The sequence below is a fragment of the Oenanthe melanoleuca genome, chromosome 1, assembly GCF_029582105.1.
Source record: "Oenanthe melanoleuca isolate GR-GAL-2019-014 chromosome 1, OMel1.0, whole genome shotgun sequence".
Taxonomy (NCBI): Eukaryota; Metazoa; Chordata; class Aves; order Passeriformes; family Muscicapidae; genus Oenanthe; species Oenanthe melanoleuca.
Window position 1 is genome coordinate 84,657,430 of NC_079333.1, and position 24,103 is coordinate 84,681,532.

The following is a 24,103-nucleotide window of genomic DNA, read 5'->3' on the forward strand; positions in this document are numbered from 1 at the left end:
CCCATCTCCCTTCTGCTCCCTGTGCAGTACCGGGGAGCACCAGTCAGTGCCTGGGAAATCCACATCCTGTGGTTAATGCACTCTTTCCCAGCAGCACCGGGGCTGTCAGGTAGCTGAATGGCGTCCAGCTGCTGTGTTACAAGCCCTTTGTCTAAAGATGTGCTGTTAAAGTTCCCGGGGAGGCTATTACTCATCTATTCTTCATGCCGGAAGAGCCTTTCCATTAAATTAACAGCTGTGAATAGGATTTGGATGAAGATATTTTTGTTAGTGTTCTGTTGGCTCTCTATTCCAACTGAATATGTGGTTGCACAGAGTCACAGAAATGAGGTTGTCTGTTTGCTTGTATCTGCTCAGGGGAGGAGAAAGTATAGGGTGTGTTTTACAGCTTATTCTGTTTAATATCACATTCTCATTTTCTACCTTGATATGTATATGCTTGCTCCTTGCTTGTCCACGCTGTATAGAATGGGAGAGCTGCCATAGAGAGAATTGTGTGATGAGGTTCAGCACTGGATCCCAGTGTCACAGAGTGTTGCGAGAATGGTGAAAGCAATATTATTTTAGTTTTTTCTGTTTTCCAATAGATGGATATTCTCTTTTTTGTAATATTTCTTCAGAACATTGCTGTTCTGAAAAGTCTGTGGTGTTTTCTACTGAAATTAAACGTAGCCTGGGGTTTTCAGCATCTAGATGTGCTGTAATATACTTACTGACAGTTGCTGATTCTCAGGACTTAATATGCAACACTGATCGGAAACTTACACATTTTAAGGGCAGGTAGAGGAAAGAGAGTTGGAAGATAGAAATCTTGAGTTCAGGAAGAGTTAGACAAAGGTTATATGATTCACAGTTAGTAGCCTTAAATGTATATCTGCATTTTGAAAGGTTTCATGTGGGCATACTTCCAATATTGTTTTTTGAAGTAATTGTTTTATGCTTATCAGCTTTTGCTGCGAAGTGGACATAATGCAGGTTGCTGAGTCATTGACCCTTGTAACCAACAATTTGTATATCTTCACCTTGTTTAGCTTCATACCAAGAACCAGTAGAAAAGTGATTTTTATATAGTAAATCACTAGGTGAATATACTTGTTCACAAAGGAAAGACTTAAATTTTTTTCTGGTATGTCTAATTTTTTATCATTATGTGTGGACTTCCAGAATGTGCTCAGCTGAGATTGATCACTGGTGTGTGAAATGACCAAATTATAACAATGGAGGGTTTTGAGGTGGGTAATATATTTTCATATGTAGCTTCCAGCAATGATTTTAATACACTGAAGGCCACACTTTCAATGCTTCTGTTATTGAAATGTAGTGCTCTGATCGTTTCTGTGCTGAACTTCAATTTAGAACTTCATCTGGAAAACATCCAAGGAAAAAAGCATCAAAGCAAAATAATAATTGTCTTGGAATGCAGGAAGATCTTTAAGTATAGAATTAAAATAGGTAGCAAAAAAAAAAGTGAAAAGTGTATTGGACACCTTAAAGGCTAAATATGTAAGTAAGAAAAGAAAAGGCTGGCATGTGCCTTGATGTTGTAATAGTTTGCTAACCTTGCATACAGGAAGTAAACTTCTGCATTCTTACTGTTTATAGCTTCATTTCCCATCTTGAATCCTTTGGCTTTGCTTTACCTAAAGGATTATTACTCCTTTACTGATAGATCCTCAGGAAGTATATTGCCACTCACAAAACCCTGAAATGGTCCTCTGTTGCACTTCAAAGCCACCAGGTGAGCTCTTCCAAATATTTAATCAACTGAATTATGATACTTAAGCCACTTATGAATGTGTTTAGTTTACTTTCTGAGGTTTAGATTTGGGACTTTGTAAAGAAAAGCACACATGAGAAGACGACAATTATTATTAAAATAAGTATATGCATAGTTAAGAATTGGTTCTGGTTCTTTGGCATTTTAGGTGTGCCAGTGTGAGAACAGTTTCTCTAGTTCTTCTGTTAGTGTAGTAATAGCTGTGGGATGAGGCTTCAATAGCTGATGGCTTTTTTGTTCACTACAGCTACAATTAAAGTACCATAAAAGTTGAATTTCATACTGCTTTTATTGGAAGAACGATTAAAGAATAAATGTCATCTGTATTATCCAGGAGCACCTCTGTGTACCATGCTGAAGTCATTCAGATTTTCCTTTCTTTACAGTAGGTCTGGACCTGTCAAACACAGATTTTGGTGGTTCTTGAATTGTTCTGGCAGCACCAGCAGATGGTTTCAATGCTATCTGCAAAACACATGGAAAGTTCTGTAAAGTGCAGATTTTCTAGGGTTTTGTTTGGTTTTGCTGTGCTTTGCAGTGAATATTAAAATGTTCAGAAAATTTAGCATACGCTGGGCACAATAAAATTTTGCTGTGGCATGTGGAAGCCTCTTTTTATCCCACCCAGTATACCTGAAAAACCCAGTTATTGGCTGTGGAATGTGTTGGGGAGAGATCTGCTCTTCAGCCTGAATCTTACCAGGCACGGGGATTTTCTTCAACTCTTGTATTACAGAGGACTCTTCTGCTTGCTTTAGTTTCCACATTGTCTTTTCAGCTCAGCCCACGCATTTTTCTTGCTTTTCTAGGAATAGCTTCCCTAGATGGCAACACCAGTGGCTGGCAGCTCTGTGCTTGTCATGCCTGGGGAAAAAGCCCTGGCTTTCTCAAAGCCCACTGCCTCTAGCAGCAATGAGCAGATACACTGATCATTAGGAGATGTGAGTGGCAGGTGTGTGGTAGTCTTGTCTCTGCATGGCTGAAACCCTCATCAGCTGCAGCAGCTGAATGGACCCTGCTCTGGGATGAACTTGATGGATTAGTGTAGTGGTAGAGTGTCTGTGCTATGTTACATATCCTAGTTGATGGTGCCATGAGTTGTTTTAGGTGCTTGCAAATATACTCTCCCCAACAGGGCTCAAATGCTCTTGATTTTCTTCTTCATTCATAGAAATGTTGCAGTAGGTCTGGATTGGACTCTGATATTAGAATCACTTCTATTTCCTTGCCTTTTTTTTCCGAGTCATCTTTGCATACTTGGATAAATAGCACACACACACTGTCTCCAAAGCAGGTATTTCTGTGGAAAGCACTTGGAAAGTTTGTTACAGATTATAGGATCCACCTCTCTGGAGTAAGATTATTTTCTTGATTTCTGTGTATGTTTAAAAACATAGTATCGCCCATAAAGCACTTCTTATCAACAGAGTTTCTAGTCTCTGTTAATGTTCATCTTTGGGGTAAAAGGATGTGTGTTAGGATAACTTAGTTTCAAAATGCAATATGAGGTTTAAAGAGAGAAACAGTGTGTGCCTGCAAAGAGGAGAATGATTCTTTGTTTCTCTGTATCAGTGATTCTATCCTTAAGGAGGAAAGTCGTTGTGATCATGTAATGTTATTTGATTTCAGCTTGCAAGTCTTGAGTTTTCATTCTGACAAAAGAAAGATAATTTAGTCACAGATTGCAAATAGTGGAAATTAGACACCCCTAGAAAGTAAAAATGATAGCAGAAGGATGATTTAGTTGATTTCTACCTGCAGAACTGGATTCACTCCTTTTGGCAACAGCAAGATGTTTAGTTCAGCTCCGCCAGTTTTTTTGGAGGTCTCACTCTGATTTGCTGAGCTTGGAGGCTGTGTGATTATTTCAGCCAGCAGGAGAGCCTTATTTCTTTTGTCAGGTTTTTGTTGGCTGTTTTTGGGTTTTGTTTTGGTTTTTTTTAATCTGCCAGTTCTTTGGGGTTTTGTTTGGGGGGTTTTTTGGTTGTTTTTGTAATGTTACTTCATCATGCACCATTAAACATTTTATGCAGGAATGAGAAGTAATTATTTCTTCTTCAGTTGGTTCACACTGGAATAGCTATAAAACTCTTGATCCTGATTCTTCACTGTTCTGCAGCTTGTAAATCATTTACTTTGTGCTACAAGAGCAATGTGTTTGTATAAATCTACTATTGATATTGATGTATCGTTTCTTCTTCAGTTTCACTTAAGGCAAGTGTAAATAACTTTACAGAGTTGCAAAACAGTAGGAAAATAAGCCTCCACAAGATAAGTCATCAGATTTATTTTCTGGGGCAAATGAAGAGATTCTTTGAAGCCTGATCAAAGCCTAGGCTCTCCGGTTGTGCATAGGATAAAGCTGGTGGCGTTTGAGCCGAATTTTTTGGCTTCAGGAGTTTTTGGTTTTGTTTTCTTCTCTTTTTTAATTTTTTTTTATTGGGACTTTATATCTCTGGAACCCATATTCAACATATTTCTGGAAATGACAAGTGTACTGCCATATGGCATACCAGATTTCAAGCCGCTCTGAGGTGCATGTGTGAATTTTAGAGTGCCTGGAAGAAATGAATGAAAACCACATTCTCAATTTTATCTATTGCCGAGCTCTGTAGGCAGAGGAATGGGAAGGCTTTGAAGTAAATTCTGCTGGAGGGATTGTGTGCTTATTTCTGAGCCACCATCCTAATGCAGTAAGGTGTAGATATAATTTATGTTTCAAAATATGCACTAATTTCAGCAGGGCTGTCAGTTTATGTGCTGCTCTGCTATTCTGGGAGATGGTAAGAAATACTGAGCATCTTTTTGCTACTGGCAACTGTTACCACTTTCAATTCTTCATTTCCAACCCTTTTTGTGCCTAAACCTCTCTTTCACACTTTAATGCCTGAACCTAATTCTTAAGTATTGTTGAACTGTTATTTCTGTATATGCTCTGCTTTCTTAAAAGGTTCTGTATTGATTATACTTTGGGTGGATTTCTTAAGCTTTTGTTGGTTAGTAAAAGCTGAGGAAGCATTACTGAAGGTATTTGTACCAGGGTTATTTTTCATTCCGGAGACTTTTTATGTAAACACAGAAAAGATGTTTGGGAAAGTTGTATCAGGTTTTGGTTATACAAAGTGTCTGCTCCTTGCAGAGGGCAAACTATTAAGGTAGTTCCTTAAGATCAGTTGTGTGATCAGCTTACACAATTCTGTGAAATTTCTTCAGAATCAAAGACAATTAATTTTGAAGGGCTTAATGATGTATAAAGGGGGAAGAAACATACTTGTGAGATAGCTAATTTGAGTGATTAATATTTTGCCACAATAGTTGCTTAGCTGGTAGAGTTTGGTAAAATTAATTCTTTCTCCCTCTAACAATAAGAGAATGTTCACAGGGGAAATCATGTTACGCTACTAAATCTTTTCCCCCAAATTAAATTTTTCTTTAAAAAAAATGTTCCTTGATACAGTAATTGAAAAAAATGTACCTTTATACAGTAATTGTTCATGACCACTTCCAGTGCACAGCCTCATGCTTTTTGGTTTGTGTGAAACCCTAAGGCTTTTCATAAGATTCTGAGCTTCCTCCATGTTAGGTGATCTCCATGATCCAATTTAACTTGCTGTGTGCCAGTTAATTGCTGTTTCTGACCTTGAATGAAAGAGTATGCTGTGTGTCTCAATTGTTTCAGAAAGATGAAGGCAAAGGAATGATCTTGCAGTGATGTAAAGCAGCAGTTTTACAGGTGTTTATAATACCAACATTTCTGATGTTCTCACAACACATGATGGAAAAATGTTTTCCTTCTTCCTAGAAAATACTAATTTGTTAGGTCTGTGTTATTTAATAGATCAGTTATCTGAGTTTGGATGCTTTGATGAGTTGAGAAGCAGGAAGCTGTGGTACTTGCCAGTGGCAGCAGGAGGGCCAGGAGCTGCCCTTGGGATCTGTGTGTGTGCAATCTTCCTCTGGCCTTGGGACAGCTGTCCCTGGTAGGAGGTCACAGTCAGGAGCCTGAACAGACACAGAGTGGGGGGTTCCTAATGCTGAGAGCTTGTCCTCTTGGGTGACATGGGCAACTGTTGGAAAACTCATGGAGTTTTCAAGGAGGAGAAAACTGTATCACTTCTTTCTTAATGTTTTTTTGTTTGTTTTTTTCCCTCTTGTATGATATGTTTTCAAATTATCTTTCTCTTTCTGACACAATAGATTTTTTTTTTTTTAATAATTTAAGCAAAGTTTTTTGTTTTTTTTTAATATAAAATCTTAGTTAACATCTGTATTCCACTTAAAGACTTCTGGAGATCTCTGTACTGGTTATACTCTGCAATAGTTAAGTCATTGTTATAATATAAGTCATTGTTCTTTGCTTTTGAAATTCTGTCACCATACGTAGCACCACACATATTCAATGAAAAATTTTTATTTGAAATCAAGAATTTGGAATTCCTGGAATGCAATTTCTGTGTGTTTTGATAGGAATAAAATCAAGGACACTTTAGAGTTTTTAACTTTACCTGCTTTACAAACAAACAGTTTTGAAATACAAGGTTTTGTGTCAGAATGGCAATATACTTCTCAAATTGCCAACCATGTAGAAACTGGCTTTGGAATGGTTTAAGAGGGGTAAATTTCTTAGTTAGTCTTCTTTCTTCATACATTTGTTTCAAAACTCTCTTCCAACTTTTCTGGAAATTCTGTGTATATTTCATATCTTTAAAGAAATCTAGGTAAGAAACACTTGGAAAAAAAATCACAAAATGAAACATGTAGTCAGCCTTTTGAAGAATCCTTGTTTGCTGAACTTTTCATCATGTGTCTCTGGCTTGGATCAGAATTAGCAACAAACATTTCCTCAGTTCTTCCCTTTCTGAAAGACTGACTTGAATTTGTTAGCAGTTTGTTTTATCTTTCAGGATTAGAGTTTAAGCTGTCAAATGTAAAACCCTAGCTAAAACCTGAGCTCTTTTGGTGTAGTAGTCATTGCAGGTGATATGTCTTTCCTTTGTGTATAAATGTTCTTAGATGTATTATCTCTGAAATTTCAGTGTATCAAACCAGTGTTTGTTCCGAGACTATTACCAGCCAACCCTTATTTTCTCTCAAATTGTTCTGAATGCTGTAACAATTGGTGGTTGGTTGTCATCAGTTGAAGTTAAAACTGAGCTCTGCATAGGTCTTCTGTGTGTGTTTTTCCTACCCTGTCTGTGAAGGGAATTGCTAATTGCTTAAAACCTTTCTGCATCTCTTTCAGTGTCCCTCTAACATTCTTGTCTTGTTTCTTTGTCTGCTTTATCACTGCTTGACCTTCTCATGTGAGTTATCTTTACAAGCCGCTTACTACTACATCCGCTATCCACATTCTTGTTTTGAAATCACCAGCAAAGAGCAATTCTGAAATAAAATTGTGATTGTATACCCATCTAGGCTTTATTGCTTGGTAGATATTGCAGGTAATGACACTAAGGAAGATATGAGAGCTCGGGTGAGCAAACAACATGTAGCCCTGGTGATTTGAAATCTCCTTTATATGTTGATACTGTTTTGAGAAGCTCTGTGGACCTGAAGCAGAACTCTTGCTGCCCTTAGGCCATCAATTTACACATACTCCTGGTTCTGCAAGTTTTATTTGAAATCATAGATGTGTGTGGTTGGCTTGTTTTGTTTTGAGTTGGGTTTTTTTAGTGAAGAATTGTTTCGTAAAATTTGATGGCAAATAGCCTGAGTCAGTTATTCAAGATGGGAGGGGAAAGTCGTGCCTTGCTGAGAATCACAGAAATCTTGTGATTCTGATTTTTGAGGACCCCATGATCTCATACCATTTTTTGGTAAAGCTTTTGTATAGGTACACAAGATGCCATTCACAGTTTGTGGATGTGTTTGTATTAATGGCTTATTCTTTAATTTGGCATTATACATTTGACAGATTAGCATGTGCCAATAACTTTCCAAAGCTGGTTCTTAAGTCTGGGTTATATACTCTTCTGCTAACCAGGGTAAGCAGTCTTCAAGTATCAGGTCCTCCTGCTTCTCTGCTCCAGGGAGAGCACTGAAAGAGGAAGTTTTTTGCCTGTGAGGACATGGAAAAGCTGGACAAAGTAACAGTACTGTCCTCCTTTGAGGTGATTCTTCCTTCAAGCTTTATTCAGACAGAAGGCATTTTTGCCCTGTTACAGTTTTGAGTTTGGTTCTCAGACCCAAAGCTTTTATTCTTATTTTTTTTATTTTGAAGCTCCCATCAGGTTGTATTCTGCAGAAAAAAGGAGGCATGTTTCTGTGGTGAAACCAGCTAGCTTTTTTAGAAGCAAAGCTAAAACTGGCTTCTGAAATATAAACTGCAAAGGATAAATGTTACACATTTTGCTTAGTTTGTAGGTGTGGCACTGTCTACTACAAAATTTTGTTACATAGGTGTAGAAACCCATGCTAGAAATTTTGATTGGTATGTCTTCTGTAGGGTTATTCTTTTTTCTGTCTTCTGTTTGCTTTGTATATCACAAAGTAAGGTAGTAATATGTCTTTAATAAAAGCAAATTGCCCTGATTTGCTTTGTTTTGAGTATGTTTTGAAGAGTTGAATACTGATTGACCCTTCTAGAGCTCATTAATGGCTGTTATAAACAGGAAACATAAGAATTCTGACTGAAGGAAGTTTGCACATGTATAGTTACTATAAGCTGGTAAAATGCAAAGTGAGAGTAATTTTTTATTTTTTATTTTTGGCAAAGGAATGAATGAATGGTGTACCCCATTTGTGGTGTCAGAACCAGTACTAGATGATGCATCATGCTTTTTATTGTTGATATTATTTTGTCATGGTAGGTTTTTTTCTGATTCCTGGAGCATCACCAAAATTTTGAATCCTGTTCATACAGCATGTCTGTTCCTGGGCTGATTTTTTTTTTTTTTTCAATTTTTTTTTTTTTGTTTGCAACCATATGTCAAATGTGCTAGGAGCATTCTTAATGTACCTAGTGCTTCTAAAAATTCAGTAGATACGATTTGAGCACTTGATATGTTCACAGTCTGTAGGTGGGTTCTAGATTTGAATATATTCAATTCTTACTGGGAACTGCTACTTTATATTTGTCGAGAAGAAAGCAGTTGTGGCATTTGTGATATTGCTGATTTAAAGGTTGCTATAACAATTTTTTTTGAGAAAATTTGTGTCTATGCTTTAGTAATTAAAAGTGAGTTTTTGAGACTGTTGCTCTTAGGGTTCATGTCATATACTTTGTGTTGTGAAGCATGTGGGATGCTTGTCTTCTTTTGCAGTTTGAGACATGTAACTTTCCTAAAGGATCTGTTCTTGTTGTAGAATCCATATTTGCATCACAGTCAACTGAAAGGAATGATAAATTATAAAGAAAACCAATATAATCAAAATCATGCAGAGAGGAAATTGTTCTGCCTCCTTTAAAGTTAACCAGAATTTTCAAAATTATTTAAGTATACAAGTACTTATTTAGTGTTTTCAGATCTTTATTAGTTTTTGAAACTCAGAGATGATACTCTTAGCTTCATTTTTAGGCAATGATGTTTGGATTATGAAGCCAATGTCTTTATATTTCTCTTAGGAAAGCTTCTGTTCCTGCAGGTCAATAAAGCCATTTTGGAGTTTGTTCAGAAAACCCCATGGAAATACACCAGAAAAGCCCATGTGGTTGAGTAATATGCATGGAAAATGCCTCCACCTTTTGTTTCCTTTTGTCACAGAAAGTTAAAAACAAAACAAATCCCAACCTCATCTTATTGTCTTTTAATCTCCGTGGCACTGAGAAAGCTCTGGCCCAGATCTTCCCATTTGAATTGTGGAATTGGAGTACAGACCTTAAAATTACTTAATTACCCTCCCTCCCCCATCAGCATCCTCTCTCTGTCTGGAATTTAGCAGTTTCTCAGATTGTCGTTAGGCATGTAAAGGACAAAATTTAATAAACCATAACTATAATTGTTTAATGAAATTACTGAAATATTTAAAAGTATTTTCTTGAAACTTTGAGCCTTTCTGTGCTAGAAACAAAGCTTTTGGTATGTATGTTTGAAAGTGGAAAGCACATGTTTTCTTGGGTTTTGTTTTTAGCAACGGATCATGTGTTTAAATGGCATCATGACATTTTAGTTTCTGGCCTGCATGAGGAAGGTGATTTAGTCAGGTTAGCTATTTGACAAAGAGCTATTCAGCAAGGCTCTTGTGTACCCTTCAGAGAGAGCTTTGACTGTTGTGACTGCCTACTACAAATGAGGGATTTTTAATTTGTTTTCTTTTGCTTTTTGTTCCCAAAAGAAAGGACAGACCTGGACATCTATAAATGTTTGGGGTAGTTGGATGAGCTTGGAAAATACTGTATGAAGAGAGGGACACATGATTATTATATATCCATAAATAAAGTGGTGAAGTATTCAGGCCTTCTGAACATTGTCTAAATTTACTTTGAAATATTTAGCAAGGATAGTAAAATCCAGATAGAATAAGAGCTTATTTTAAAAATTTAGGCATCTTTTCAGTACCCTTCAGATTGATGAGATTTTGTGTTTTCCAGCATGAAGTAACCTTGTGTCAGAAGGTTCCTTACCCAGGAAATCTTTAAAAAACAACCCCTAACAAACAAGAAAATGAGAACTGGGACAACCATTGGAGTTAATGTTGGATTCACCTGGTGGTTGTTATGGTTTACATACATTTTGAGCATTGGGACCAGGACAAACTTCTGTGCCACAAGCAGAAGGAAGAAGTTGTTTGAGAACTAGGAAATAGCAACTGGCTTCTTCAAGGGATGCTGGGAAGAAGAGGCATTTCCCAAGTCTTTTTGAAATGCCTGGCAGAGAAAGGTAGCTCTGAATTTTCTTTCTTGTAAATGAAATTTTATTAAGCTGAGATTGCCATCTATGTCATACTATAAAGATGGTTGAAAAATGTGCTGATTCTCATTTCATTCAGTTTATTGTCATACCGTATGGGATTTAAATGAGACCTAATGGAGTAGTAATTGGATTTGATTGGATTTGCAGTGCCTGTGTGACATGAGGGAGAATTCATGGTACTCTGCTCAGTCTGTTGTAGAGAGCAAATGCAAAAATTAAATCTCATACAAAACTGGAAACAAATAGATTGAATATATCCTTAAACTTTTTTTAAAAAAGGAAATTTGAGGAAAATTGTAGCTGAAGAATTTTGTTCTAGGCTTTGTCAGAGTGTTTCTGACAGGCTCATTGACTGCATGATTCAGTTGGGAGATATTTTCAATTAGCTGTATATTTTAATATGTATTAACTGTATATTTTCATTATATTAACTGTATATTGTATGCAAATACAATGAAGTTATTATTAGTTTAGAAGTTTAGTTAAAATTATTGTGTCTGATATTCTCTGTTGTGCTTTAATAGCAGAAAACGTATGGGTCACTGATTTGAATTTGGGTCAAACCAGTAATATCCAAAATTGCTGCCTTGCAAAGGGTTGTCTCTGAATACCTCTGAAAATGGATTTTGAGACTAAGTGCCCTAAGAAAATGGTGGCTGCTCTTCCTTGGTGCTTCATTTGAATAAAGGCTATCTTGAGTTCTGGAGTGCAACCCTGCATTTGTGTATTAGGTGTTTCTTTGAATTTCTTTTTGAATTAGCTCTGTATTCTAGAATGTACCAGATTTTGACTGAGGAAATTTCTTGTTTTCAGACTTTTCTGAGTATTGCTAATGACTGTAATTCAGGAAAAACCCAAACAGAAACAAAGATACCCACCTCTAATTGTGTGAATCTTGGTGTAAGAAGCACAGGCTTGAAATATGCAATCCTAAATATAGCCACATTAATAATGAATGCTTTACTCTCTCCTGAATTTTATGCTGTCTTGATACTAGAAGCACTTGCAATATATATAAAGTGAGTTATATCCTTACCACTGAAAATATTCTGGACAGATCAGGATTAGAAACTTTGTCTAAACCAGTCTGCTATTTTTGGTCATCATTTACTTATATTTAAAGGTTTATTCATCTATTCATAATAGAGATAAGGCTTTCTAGGTTGAATGTATTTGATAACCAGCATATATGGTTCCAGTTACTTGGCACGTGCAATTTTTTCTTTAGTTTCATAGCAGTCTCTTAAATAGGTTCATTTAAAAAAACAGATAAACTTATATTTTAATATGCCTGCAAAGAAAACAAAAAAATACCTTATATTATTTCTTTGATCAATTGAAATACTGTTTCCCTTTCTCCTTGATTCATTTTTATTTTTAAACAACAAATAAGCAGAATCCTGTAGTAGGGTTAGTAAACTGAATTTGCCACATAATTAAGCAGTAACACACACACACTTCCAAAAAGGAAAATCTGCTGTTAGAATGGCTTAAGGAAAACAGCAAGAAATCATACTCTTAAATTAAAATGCCATTTGTCAATGAATACCATTTGTTAAAATGAGGGAGAATATTATTTTCTTTTATGTAGACTTAAGGTAAATTTATTTTATGCTTCTGGGAAGGTGGCATGGTATACTACTGCTGTTATTGTTTTGTTGGGAAAAAGAAGTTTTGGAAAAACCAAAATGGTAGTTGAGGATGAAGAGGTAAGCAGAAATTTTTGTAATTACTTGAGTCAATATGTCTTTTTTCAAAGAACTGGACCTGGAAGCTATTATCTTGGGGGGCAAATTTGGACAAGGTAATTGGCTTTGACCTTTTGCCAGATGTCTAACAGCTCCTTTTCCCTCTCCCTTGCATCCAGATAAATGTCATGCCTTTAGGTTTTTGTTCCCTTGTTCTGGTTTCAAGAGTGGAGCTGCTTATGTTGCTAATCTGCACTTAAAATTATTTCCACTTCTAACCCCAGTAGGACTCTCTTTTGGGGTATTCAGACAAAATTGACATAATTGGATTTTTGCCCAGATACTGTATTTAGATGGCTTTGGAGATGTCATTAATTTGGCAGCTGCCATAGGAAATCTTTGTTTTGACTATTGTTACAGGGCCTGCAATGTTTCTATTGCATTTTCATTTGTACTCTGCCACTGAATTGCTGTGATTAAAATGTGTAGAATAAGACACCATCAAATGTACAAGACATGAAAGGGAGAAAATCAGTGCTAAAAACCTCAGAAGGTAGGCTGTTGCCAAATTCTATTTGGATGTGATGAGATTCTGGAATACTTAGTTATCTTCCAAACACCAGTAACAGCACAGCCTGCGGCTGGAGCTGCTGAGTGCTGTGATGGAACCAAAGCTGCCTTAGTATCTCTGTTGCCAGCCTAAAGCAAGGTTTGTGTGGTTCAGGCAAAAACTGTTTCAGCTGCTTTTCTGGTGGTTAACTTGGAAGAAAAAGCAGCTTTTTTTGTGGACTGTGTTCTTGGGAAGTGGAGATCCTGGCAACTCCATCCTTATTACCAAAAGGACACGTGGATCTGAGGATCTTTGTCCTGTACAGTGAAGGTGGAGGTTTTGGGGACTGCTGTTCTGCCGTGTTCAAAGAGGATGGTCACTGTACCACCTACCAAGTTGTGTAAGTGGCAAGACCACTTTGAAATTCCATGTGTTTGTCTTCCAGTTCCTTTTGGCTGCTAGATGTGAGCCTCTAGTTTTGTACTTGAACCTTATGCAGGTTATTGCAATTTGCACCTTGTTCTTTTTCACCAGTTACATCATCTGGGGAGACTCAGAAAAACTTCAAATCTGAAATACCAGTTTTTCACAGCCTTTGATAAACAAATAGACTATGACAAAAATATCTTACTCCTCCCAAAGAAGATAATTTTCATCAGAGCATTACTGAGTACTAACAACAAATATTATTTGAGACTATTCTGGGGCCAGTGCAGGATTTTGTGTTGAGTGGTCTCCCCTTGCCTCAGTTTTACTATAGCATTCTAGTTTAGTTTCTGTTTATATGAGTTCTTCAGCCCTGTGCTTTTTGGCATTGTAAATTAAATACTGAGTTTCAGTAAATGATAGATCTCTGCTCTTCTTATAGTGGTGGTTTAGAGATGTTTCTTCAGCTGAAATCATCATACATTTCTTCACTTGAGGGCCAGGATGCCTGGACTTCTTTCTGCTGTCCTGTCCAAGTCAAGTGGCTCGTTCATGCTGATGAACTGCAGATGCAGTTTGCCTTAGGAGAATAGGGCAGAGCTTGCAAAATCCTCAGTGTCAGATACTCTACTTGGACAGTAATGCCTACAGCATCCTTGTTCCTGGTGACTGAGCATCTAGAGGAAGGGTAAAAAACCCAGACACCCTCAGCAAACAGGCTCAGGTGTGGGGTGATGGCTGCAGCTGTTGGGGATGGCAGCTTTTGCTGGGGAGTGCCCAAACCAGATCTTGTTCTGTCAGTGTAAATTATCCACTCGCCACCTTGCAGTTTGAGTTATAAAGGAGTTTCTGACAGTGCTTTCCTTGAAGACATCAGTCACAATCTGCTTGGTGCATTTCCTCTAGTTCTCTGTATCTGACTTCAAAGACAAACACTGACCTTGACCTATCTCTCTTTAAATCACTATTGCCATATATTTTAGCACCAAGACAGTAGTGGCAATATTGTTTTAAATTCAGACAGTGCTGTGTTGAATGTACACATAAGAAAAATTTTCTTCAGACTAAGAAAGAATGAATAATTTACCAGAATACTCTAATAAGGATTTCAGCCAGCCTTTAACTTTGAATTGCCAGAAGGCTAAGTCTGTCTTACTTGACTCTGATTCGTGGTACAGTCCATTTTCTGTTAGATCTCACCCCAAAGGAAATAATCTCAAACTGTGTAACTGTGAGATTTATTTGCTTATTTTAAATGTTAGTCATCTTAGCCATGAGTGGTAACCAGTTGTCTCTGCCTAGTATTTCTCTGATGCTGACTTAATGTTACATTCTTCTGTGGTAGCTAACTCACTGGAATATGTGATTTTCAGTTCTCCAGAAGACATCTGTGAATCTTTTTCCAGTGGAGGTGGTAATATTCAGTAATCTACATGTGCAGATTACTAGATTACTACAAAGAGTATATTAACATGCTGTTTGTAGTCATCTTTCACAGTCCTGAAATCCAGAAGTATTGAGTTAAAAGCTCTGACTCCAGTAGAGAGGTTTGGAAGAACTGGTATAATTCAGTGGGTTGTATACATCTTTGCCTTTAACATGTTTTGCATAAAGATGCAGTAGAAAAAACAGATTTGTGGAGGAGCTGCTTGGGGCTGGTAAGTTGCTAACCACTGAGGTCATCCTCAAAGATTCTGAGCTGATTTTATATTTAATGGAAAGACTGTTGTACAGTTTTTATGAACAAAGCATTAAATTATTGATAAGAAAAAGGCTGAGACTCAAATGGAGCCAATTATTAAAAAGTACATACAAAGCACTAGTTTATGAAATTCTTACTAACTATAGATGCTAAGATATTTCTAAGAATGGTATCTGTAATTTGAAGAATAAAGTATCCTATTAAGGAAACCAAAATAATTCTTATGCTCAAACAATGGCCTGAGAAGCTCACTCAGGGAAGTATTACCTAGGGCTGAAGTCTAATCCTTTCCTTTCCCTAGAGACACTGTGAGACAAAGTGTAAGAACAACCTTAGTATGTATAGTTCAGTTTCTGTTTATCTATTGGCAGTTATAATAGGCAATGCAGGTCTTTCCACATACATTTATAAGGGTTCTTGAAATGGATAGAGCTGTCCTAAGCATGGATCAAGACCTTTGTTGCATCTCCTCTGGGCTTTAGGGATATTTATCCATATCCTTGCAGAGCCAGCTTGTAAACCCTTAAAGAAAGAAAATAAAGGTTGTGATCTCTGTTTTCTTATTGCAGATAAAGAAGAAAAAACAGGGGATTTGTATAAAATGGAGTTTGAATACTTCACTTTTCGCTGATAGTTCTTGAATAGGAATGCTATAAAAAACTGGAGCTATGATGATGCCACAGCACCTCTGTTGTGAGCTTCCTTCAGCTTGCAGAACGACTGATCACTGCTTGCACTTACTTTGGTGCTTGATTTTTGGTCTGAACAGCAGATGTGTGGGGTTTTGGTCGTGGGGGTTGTTTGGTTTTGGCTTTGACACTGCAGTATTGCATGTATTCTCAAAAAGTTCATAGCCTTCCTGTTGGGGAAGCTTTCTGGCCACCCTTTTGTGACTTTTCCACTGTGCTTCATGGGGGTTTTTTGACTTTCTCATGCAGGGGCTGCATGGATGTTTGAAGCTCAGCATAATCAAACATGAATTAGATCAATATCAGCAAGTATCAAGATAAAAACCCCTGCTTAATCCAGGAATTTTAAAAATTGCATATTATGATGAATTTAGGTAGTAATTTGTCATCAGTTATTTGGGTTTTTTAATAGCTCAGACTTTTGGGGGGAGCTAGAGAATGTAAAAAACATGTGATTTTGCTTAAGTAACGTAAATTTGTACAATATATTTTGTAGAAGTCTCAGCAGATGCTTCCACTAACACATGTAACCCTCCTCATTTCTTTCCAGTTTAAGATGATGCTAGTCATGCAAGTGATTGGAGGATATACATACAATGAATTGGAAGCTTGCATTGACAGTTAGGTTTTGTAAGACAATATTTATTTTAAATACTGATATTATTTAAACAACCAACTGCTTGTGTGTCATGAGTACATCAGGTGGATCAGAATCACCTGATCTACTCAGGATGCACAAGCAGTTGGTTGTACAAATATATGTAAAAATATTTTTGAAAACATATTGTGTGTATTCTAGTACAGAGAACATGCATTTGACTGCAGGAGTTAAATGAGTCAAGAAGCGTAGATTCTTTAATTGTGTGTGTTTAAAGTGTGAGCTAAGCATTTTTTCTCTAGCTGCATTTCTCTTCCTATTCCCCCCAAGTATATGTTTATTTAAAAAAAGAGAGTTGTTTGAAGGACCATTGATACATGTCTAACTGCTTCCTCTTTGAACAGACAGCATGGCCAGAGGTGCATGACAGCTCTTGCATCCAGACAGGAGCACAGAGAAAATGTACAACCTCCTGGCTGTGTGCTGTTCAGTAGAGACATGAATTTCTTAGAGTAACTTTTACAGCCTCTGGTGATGGCTCCAAACCTGGACTACTTTAAAAAGCCCATTTAAACACAGAAATTTTTCTTTGCTTCAAGGACTAGTCCCGTTTTTATAGCTGGCATACAAGCTCAAATCTTCCCCAGTGTTTTAAGTATCTTGCAGTGTTTTCTGCATGCAAGGCAGTGAACCTATTCTTGTGCCTCTTTTCACTTGCTTCCTCGCTGTTAGGGAACCACAATCTTAAGAGAAGAAAAGCTTAGTTGTATAGATTATATAGTGTGAAAGGGTTTTTACTCTTTGTTTTTAAAATGTTATACACATTGTAATACAATGTTGTAAGTTGCTGCCTTATTGAAACCTTAAATATGATGTAAATCCACTTTTTCTTTTTCTTTTCTCCCTATGTTTCATACTGACTCTGAAAGTATATTACTATTTTAACATAAGTATTTTCTTAGCTGTAGAAGAAGATAATATTGAGTTTTTGAGATGATATATATGACTAGGATGTTTAAAATACAAAGCATATACTAGGGTTTCTTTAACTTAAGCAAATTCAGGCACTGGGCTTTTGAGTGCTTAGGCTGATCTGTCTGCTGCTCCATGGAACTGGATTGTACGTGCCCAATTGTCTGCATAGTTAAAATATTTTGAACATAGCCTTTTTTAAATGTAACTTCTTTTGAAATATCTGCCTAATGGATAAGTCTTAATGGAATACTTTAATAGCCCAAAGTGGTTACCTGCAATTGCTCCAGTGTATTTTAGTCAATTACAAAGAAAGGCAATATTTAATGTTGAAGTGAAGCTAGATGGTGTAATGAACTGGCAGATTGCCAACTTGATCTTCTCCACGGGAGAATTTGTATTAATGTGATGCTTTTCATTTCTTCTCCAGAAGGTCACCAGTAATATGTCAATTGGAGTTAAAATTCCCACTCTGTGCAGTACAGGTTTATGGTCAGATCATTCTTGTGTATTAGCATATTAAGTATCAAAGAGATTATTTTAGCTATTTCGTGTCAGAATTTTAATAGGAGGTGGTTGGGTATTGGGAAGAGAGCCTGAGAGAATTGTCATGGAAATTGTTGCTGTAAGGCTGAATCTGGATTTTAGCCATGGAGATAAAGAAAATGGGGCACGTTAGAGCTATTAGTGAGAGAAGAGGTGGTTAATAACTGTGAGTGTTACTTGGAATGTAATCATTACAAAACCACTAATTTATTCTGTAGGGTAGTAACCTTTATGATAAGGTTCTTACTATATTAGATGTTACTGATATTTACCTTCTGGTGCTCATTTGCAAGCATCAAGTTCAGACTTTTATTTCTGACTATTGACAGGGGCTTTTAGCTGTGGAACTTTTATAGGTCTTGTGTTTGGAAGACCTTGATTTAGAAAGCAAATGAGTGACTAAAGTTACTGTTGATTACTGGATAAATTTGTCTTTTTGCTTTGTGTGTTTGTACGCATGTTCATCCATGTTCATCCAGTTCCTATACTCTGCCACTCCTATTCCTTGTCATAGTTTCTATTCCTTTGTTCTGGGCCTCAAGGGAAGTGTAGGGTATGGAGAGACTCATGAGTGGTAAGGAGCTGTGGCATTTTACATGTGGAAGGTCTGACATTACTCCAGTACAGTAGTAGATGCACTGAGTGAGGTATGGCAAATGGACATTGTGCTAAATGGGCACTGGGGACACCATGGGAGAAGACTGCCCATCTCTGTGCCTCCATTTGCTTTGCTGACTTCCCAAAAAGTTGTTGACTTGATTTCCCAAGTTTTCCAATGTTGCACCGTTTGTCTTTTGAGTGAACACTAAGTCCTGTGTGCTGCAAGGCTTTTGATGGTGGTTGGAAATAATTTTGTACTCTTGAAATTTAACAATTCATTCCCTAGAATGTCTGTGCTATCAAATGTTTCTTTCTAGTCCTGGCTGGTAGGACATAGCAGGAGAGCCAGAAATCTCCTTCTGTGGTGCAAACTCTGCCCTGGGGCAAGAAGTCCCAAACACTAACTGCTGTAACAATTTTTTGACCCTTGAGAAGAAAGATCCTTACTACTGTAATTGAAGATTATTTCAAGGAACACATTTTAAAGGAACATTTCAAGGGATGTTTTAAATATAAGTGAAATATTTGAGGTCTGGGTTTCCATCCTGAGTTTGTGTCACTTGGCAAAGCTTGGCAAAGCTTTGGACTGTGGGGGTGTGTGATGGAAATTGGCTGCCTCTCTGGGGAAGTGACTGTTAGTGTGACTCGTAGCAGAAAACGTCCTCTGGCTCTTCCAAAGCCAAGTGAAGATTTTTATCACGAGAAAAATAGAAAATGGAGTCACGATGCAACAGGATTGAACCCAAGGAGGACAGAGACCAGTCTGCATCTTGTGTGTCTGTTTGATTAGCAGAGTTTTGTTTCAATCTAGGTGTTGTTAGAAGTGATGGTTTTTTGTACATCTTCTTCCTTTTCACTATTTGTACTATTACCATTAACATTCCAATGTGTGTTAATTGAGCTGCCAAAATAAAACCATTCTTGCTCTACAGAAGGAAGTTAGCATTGTTATGTTGAGATAAACACATGACTCATTCTTTTCTTAAGCGTTTAGATGAAATTTGGACTCTTTCTTTTCCCAACTGTACTTCTTCTCTATTTGACTATGTCTTTTTCAAACCAAGACAGACTAATAAATAACTGGCTAGTTTTTCAAGTATTGATGATGAATAGTGCTGTTTTCAGGTCACTTTCAAACACGTGTTCTATTTGCAAGTGTGCTTTTGTGAAAGTGAAAGCAATAATTGAAGGTATTGTGTTTTTCTTTAAGGAACAAAGCAAAAATACCCTAACAAAATCAGGGGCTTTTTACTGCACTTCTGTGATAGATGGTAATGAGCAGTAGATGATTTGTGAGGTAGGACAAGGAAAGATAGTACTACTCAGAAGATCTTGTGCCAAAAAAATGAGATTTTTCTTTTCTCATTTTTCTTAATATTAAAAATATCCTTGTACTATTGACATGAGAAAAAACATGTACTACAAAACATTCAGTCAGCAGGAAAATAGATCTGCTCTTCCTCAGAGTTTTAATGTTGCTTCATTTATTAAAGTATCTCTCCCATTTACTTGATATCTGTCCTACAATTTCAATAGAGCAATTTTCAGTGGGAACATGGTTAAGGTCTATAATTGGATAGAAAAATTGATACAGCAAGTGTTGCCTGTGGTCTGAGTCTGCAGAACACTGAAAACCCAGGTGGGGCAGCAGCTATTCCAGCCACCACCTTGCAGAGGAGAAGGGATTGATCACCTTCCAGTCCTGTCTGCTTTCTGCTGTCACAGGCAAGTCTTCATTCAGGTGGTGAACTGGATCAGGAGGCTATTCTATTTCCTCATAATTTGCCATCCTCTATTATTTTTTTTTTTTTTTAATCTTGTGTGTTTTTCAGGAGGGCTGGCAACAGTTTGTCTCCCCTTGTAGCTGCTGGGGTGAGCTTCCAGGAGCTGAGGGTCAAGGAGTCTTGTGTTCTTGACCCCCTAACAGTATGTTGAGGTTTAAATGTTTGTCAAACTGTGACTTTAGTCGTTCTATTACTCCACCTATTAATGAATGGGAGAGTAAATCTCACTTTGAAACATTTGTAAGGTATTTATATTTGTAAGGTATTTATAATACATTTGTCAATATTTTTTTATTCTCTCCTCACTTTATCGTGCATGGGGTCACTGGGTGACTTGCCCCTTTGAGGTTAATTTCTTCCTAGTATGCTTTTGTGGAATCACAACTGCTTGGAATCTCTTCAGAATAGACTTTGAACAGAAACATTTGTGCATGAGTGGCCTGGGGTTGTATAGGAGTTTTAACACATCGCCCTTATGAGGTAGAGGCTGCAGCAGAAGAAGTTGCTGAGTATTTTTTTCTTCTTTTTGAATTGGATCTTAATGGGTTTACACTACTTGAATTTTTCAGACATCCTATGGAGTTAGAAGGGTCATCAAAAAACAATGAAAAGTGTTTAAATACTCAGACCTTTCTTCTGAACGGTTACTTTGGTGGCTTGAAATACTTAACAGAACCATGGAGGCCAGGAGGGACCTCTGGACAAGCCATCCACATTCTGTCAGGGCCGAGGCTGCACCTGAGGCCATGTTCAATAGAATTTGAGACTCCCAGGAAGGAGGCCCATCACTTCAGAGGGTATGTGGTTGTGCTTAGCCAGCCTTGTGCCTTCTTTACATCCAGCCAGAATTTCCCTGAATATGGTTCTCTGACTCATTGACAAGCTTCACCATCTCTTGTGCCAGAAGACTTCCAGCCACATGTGATAGTAATCCAGCTGAATTACACATCTGTATGACTGTGAGTGCCTTCTGGATGGAAATATTCACTGCCTCACAAAACTCTTGGCTATGCTTTTGTTTCTGTACCTCTCTTCCACATGTAGAGGCATTTTCTTTTGCTTAGAAAGTGCAGTCAAGTTAAACTGTCCAAGAGTGAATGAAACAGTAAATAATGGTGCTTTGTAAAATGTAATCTTTTTAAAACTAGGATGAATTTTTAATTCTGTTTCTTGATTGATTTGTCTCTGTATTATGAAGGCTTAACTTGTACATGGTTTGGATTGTTTGGGGTTAAAATCGCCTAGGATTCATTGAGAGGAGTTAGATCTGAAGATGGGGTCTGTTTATGCTAAACAGGTGGATCATGTTCAAGCCATTCTGCCTGCACTTCAACATCTCATTTTGACAACTTGAAGGCTAAATTACCTATTTGGAAGTGTTCTAAGTTTAGTGCTAGATCTAAAATACATGTTTTTTGTTTCAGGCGGTGGTGTATATAACTTTGTTGGAGAGTCCTGCCTTTCACTGCCTGGATCCTTTTAACAGTGTGTCAAAGGTGAGTGGTTCAAGTTCAGTGGTTATAGCAATAATTTAAGATAACAAGTGAACTGAATGTATTGCTTGGTTTTGACTTTTATGTAATAGCAGTGTAGTTGTGATTTTTTTGTTTTAATTTTTTTTAAACTGCTGGATGAATAATTAAATAGCATGTCTTTTTCTGTCAGTGATCTGGGGCAAATCAGTTTTAGTTCTTTCTTTCAGAAAAAAAAAAGTAAAACAAGAAAAAATGATAGGCTATTAATTAAGGACTAGATATTGCTTCCACTGTTTTATGGCTTCTGTCTCCTGATACCCACTACTTGACTTGGGCTATTTTCACCTGAAGGTGCTGCCTGAAAGCACAACAGGATGGTGTGGGAAGTAGGGAGGAAAAGCAGTCATGCACAAACTATGGTGGGGCAGGCTTTGTATTACTCTTTGGTTGAATTCTAAAAGCTAAGTAATAGCTTTAAAAGTGTTAAGTATTGAATGCATTAGGTGGAAAGAAGGTTTTTTGTGTTTTCTATGAGAGCAGAAGAGAGTTGCATTCAGTGTATAGAGAACATCTTCCTAGGCTGGCTCTGAAGACCTGAAATAATCTAATGATGCTGATGTTCCTGTAGAAATCTTTCTGTGGTGGAGTTTGGCTAAGTTCTTCCTTTTAATTTGTGTACCCTGTTGTCAGTTTCCAGTAGTTGCAGTTGATCTCTGTGGTTTAGTAGGAATTTATTTACAGAAACCTTTAATAAATGACACCTCATTACAACTGTACTAAAAAATAAAAGCAAAATGGCAGAACACTGAATAAAAATTCAGTATTGTTCCAGCTGCAGCATGGAATCTTGGCTTTATTCAGTACTTTACCAGGTGGATTTGTTACTTCTTACTCAAATTCTCTGTTTATAAAACAGAACTAATGTTACCTTCTTCCGGGGAGGTATGAAGTCCAATTATTGACATTTTGGAACCTTCAAATGGAAAGCAATATATTAAGTTGTGTGTGCCTTGATATTTGCTGTGAGTTCTGTTAAATATTTGTTCAATTAAGTGTTATGAGATGTTGAAATTAGATTTATTTATTCAATAAAGTGAAGGTGAACCAGTTAGAATTAAAAATTCAATTCAGTCTGAACCATAATGTCTCCATATATTTTTGCAAATTATTGATTGTCCTTTAAACTGAAAAGGAAATTCTGAAGTAATACTGAGATAGTGGGCTTTTACACTAGATTTTCAAGTTATCTGACATATGCCTTTAAATGTACAGAGAAATATTTATAACCCTGGCCTTTCTAACAGATCAGTGTAACCTTCAACTCTTAAGTGTCTAAAGACTAATAGTGAGAAACATTTCGTACCAGTTTTCTGGAGTAGAAATTGCAGTAAGCTTTCTTTAATACTTCTTTGTATGTTGTGTAGGTAGCAAAATCAAAATATTCTTGAAAGAACTGTTAATGCAAAAATAAAATAAATACACAATCCTAAAGCAAATGATTCATCAAGCTGTTGACATAGTCATTGTGAAATTAATTATTTTTCTGCAATAATTTCTTCTTAGAATTAAGCTGGTAATTTATTGACTATGAACTAAATTATGTTCTTATTCCAAATGTGTAATATGAAACACATTTTATCTTTGGAATCTCTTTCTTGTCCTTTTTTATAATAGTTTTAGGTTAAATGTTCAGTGAAAATAATTTTTAAAATAGTCCACTTCTCACTTAAAGGAAATAAGTGTCTGAAATCTTGGTTATGCACTTAGTCATCTTTATTTCTTGAGCTAGTTGCTGTGATATATGACATATTGAGTAATTTTTTTTTTTTACTCTTTAATCCAATAAATGTGGAGGGTAACCAGACATGTCCAAATTGGAGCTCTTTACATCAGGTGAAGATTTTATGTATTTTACCAAGAGGCAGTAAGTCCATAACAGCTCACTGAAAGGAGGTGAGCCAGAACTACATGGACATGTCAGTTGGTGAGGGGTGTAAGAAGTGTCTCACTTTTTGTATCTTTTTTCCCCCTTTTTCATTGAAGAATGAGTACCCAGGATATTTGCTGTGTACAATTAGACCACACTCAATTTCAGTAACAAAATTAAAGCTAGCTGTATTAATATTTTATGCCTTTTTCCATCCTTTGTGTGCTTGTTTCTGATGGACTATATTCAGCTTGGTAAATATGTGAATCTGCAAAACCTGTAGCATTCTAATGCTGTTCCCAAAAGGAAATGAATGTGTAGGTTCAGTAAAGCCTACATTTGTAATGCATTGTTGAACCAAACGTAGTAAAACCTTTTGCCCTTTGAAAAGGAAATGAAATTGGCAACAAAGTAAATTTTCAGAAGTTATGCTCAAAGTTCTTAAACTTCGCCTAACTGCAGACAATAATGTATCCTTACAGGATTTTGTTGTGGTTTTCTAGGTCTGCTAGGTCTT

At 36.8% G+C, this 24,103-nt stretch overlaps 1 protein-coding gene across 1 annotated transcript in view; it reads left to right on the forward strand.

The window, feature by feature from the left end:
* Positions 1-24,103, forward strand: part of NCK2 (NCK adaptor protein 2) — an 83,998-nt gene that overhangs the window by 10,500 nt on the left and 49,395 nt on the right. Inside the window, exon 2 of the mRNA XM_056497261.1 lies at positions 21,609-21,680. The gene's annotated coding sequence lies outside the window, so the exon portion shown is untranslated. The remainder of the gene's footprint in view (positions 1-21,608; positions 21,681-24,103) is intronic.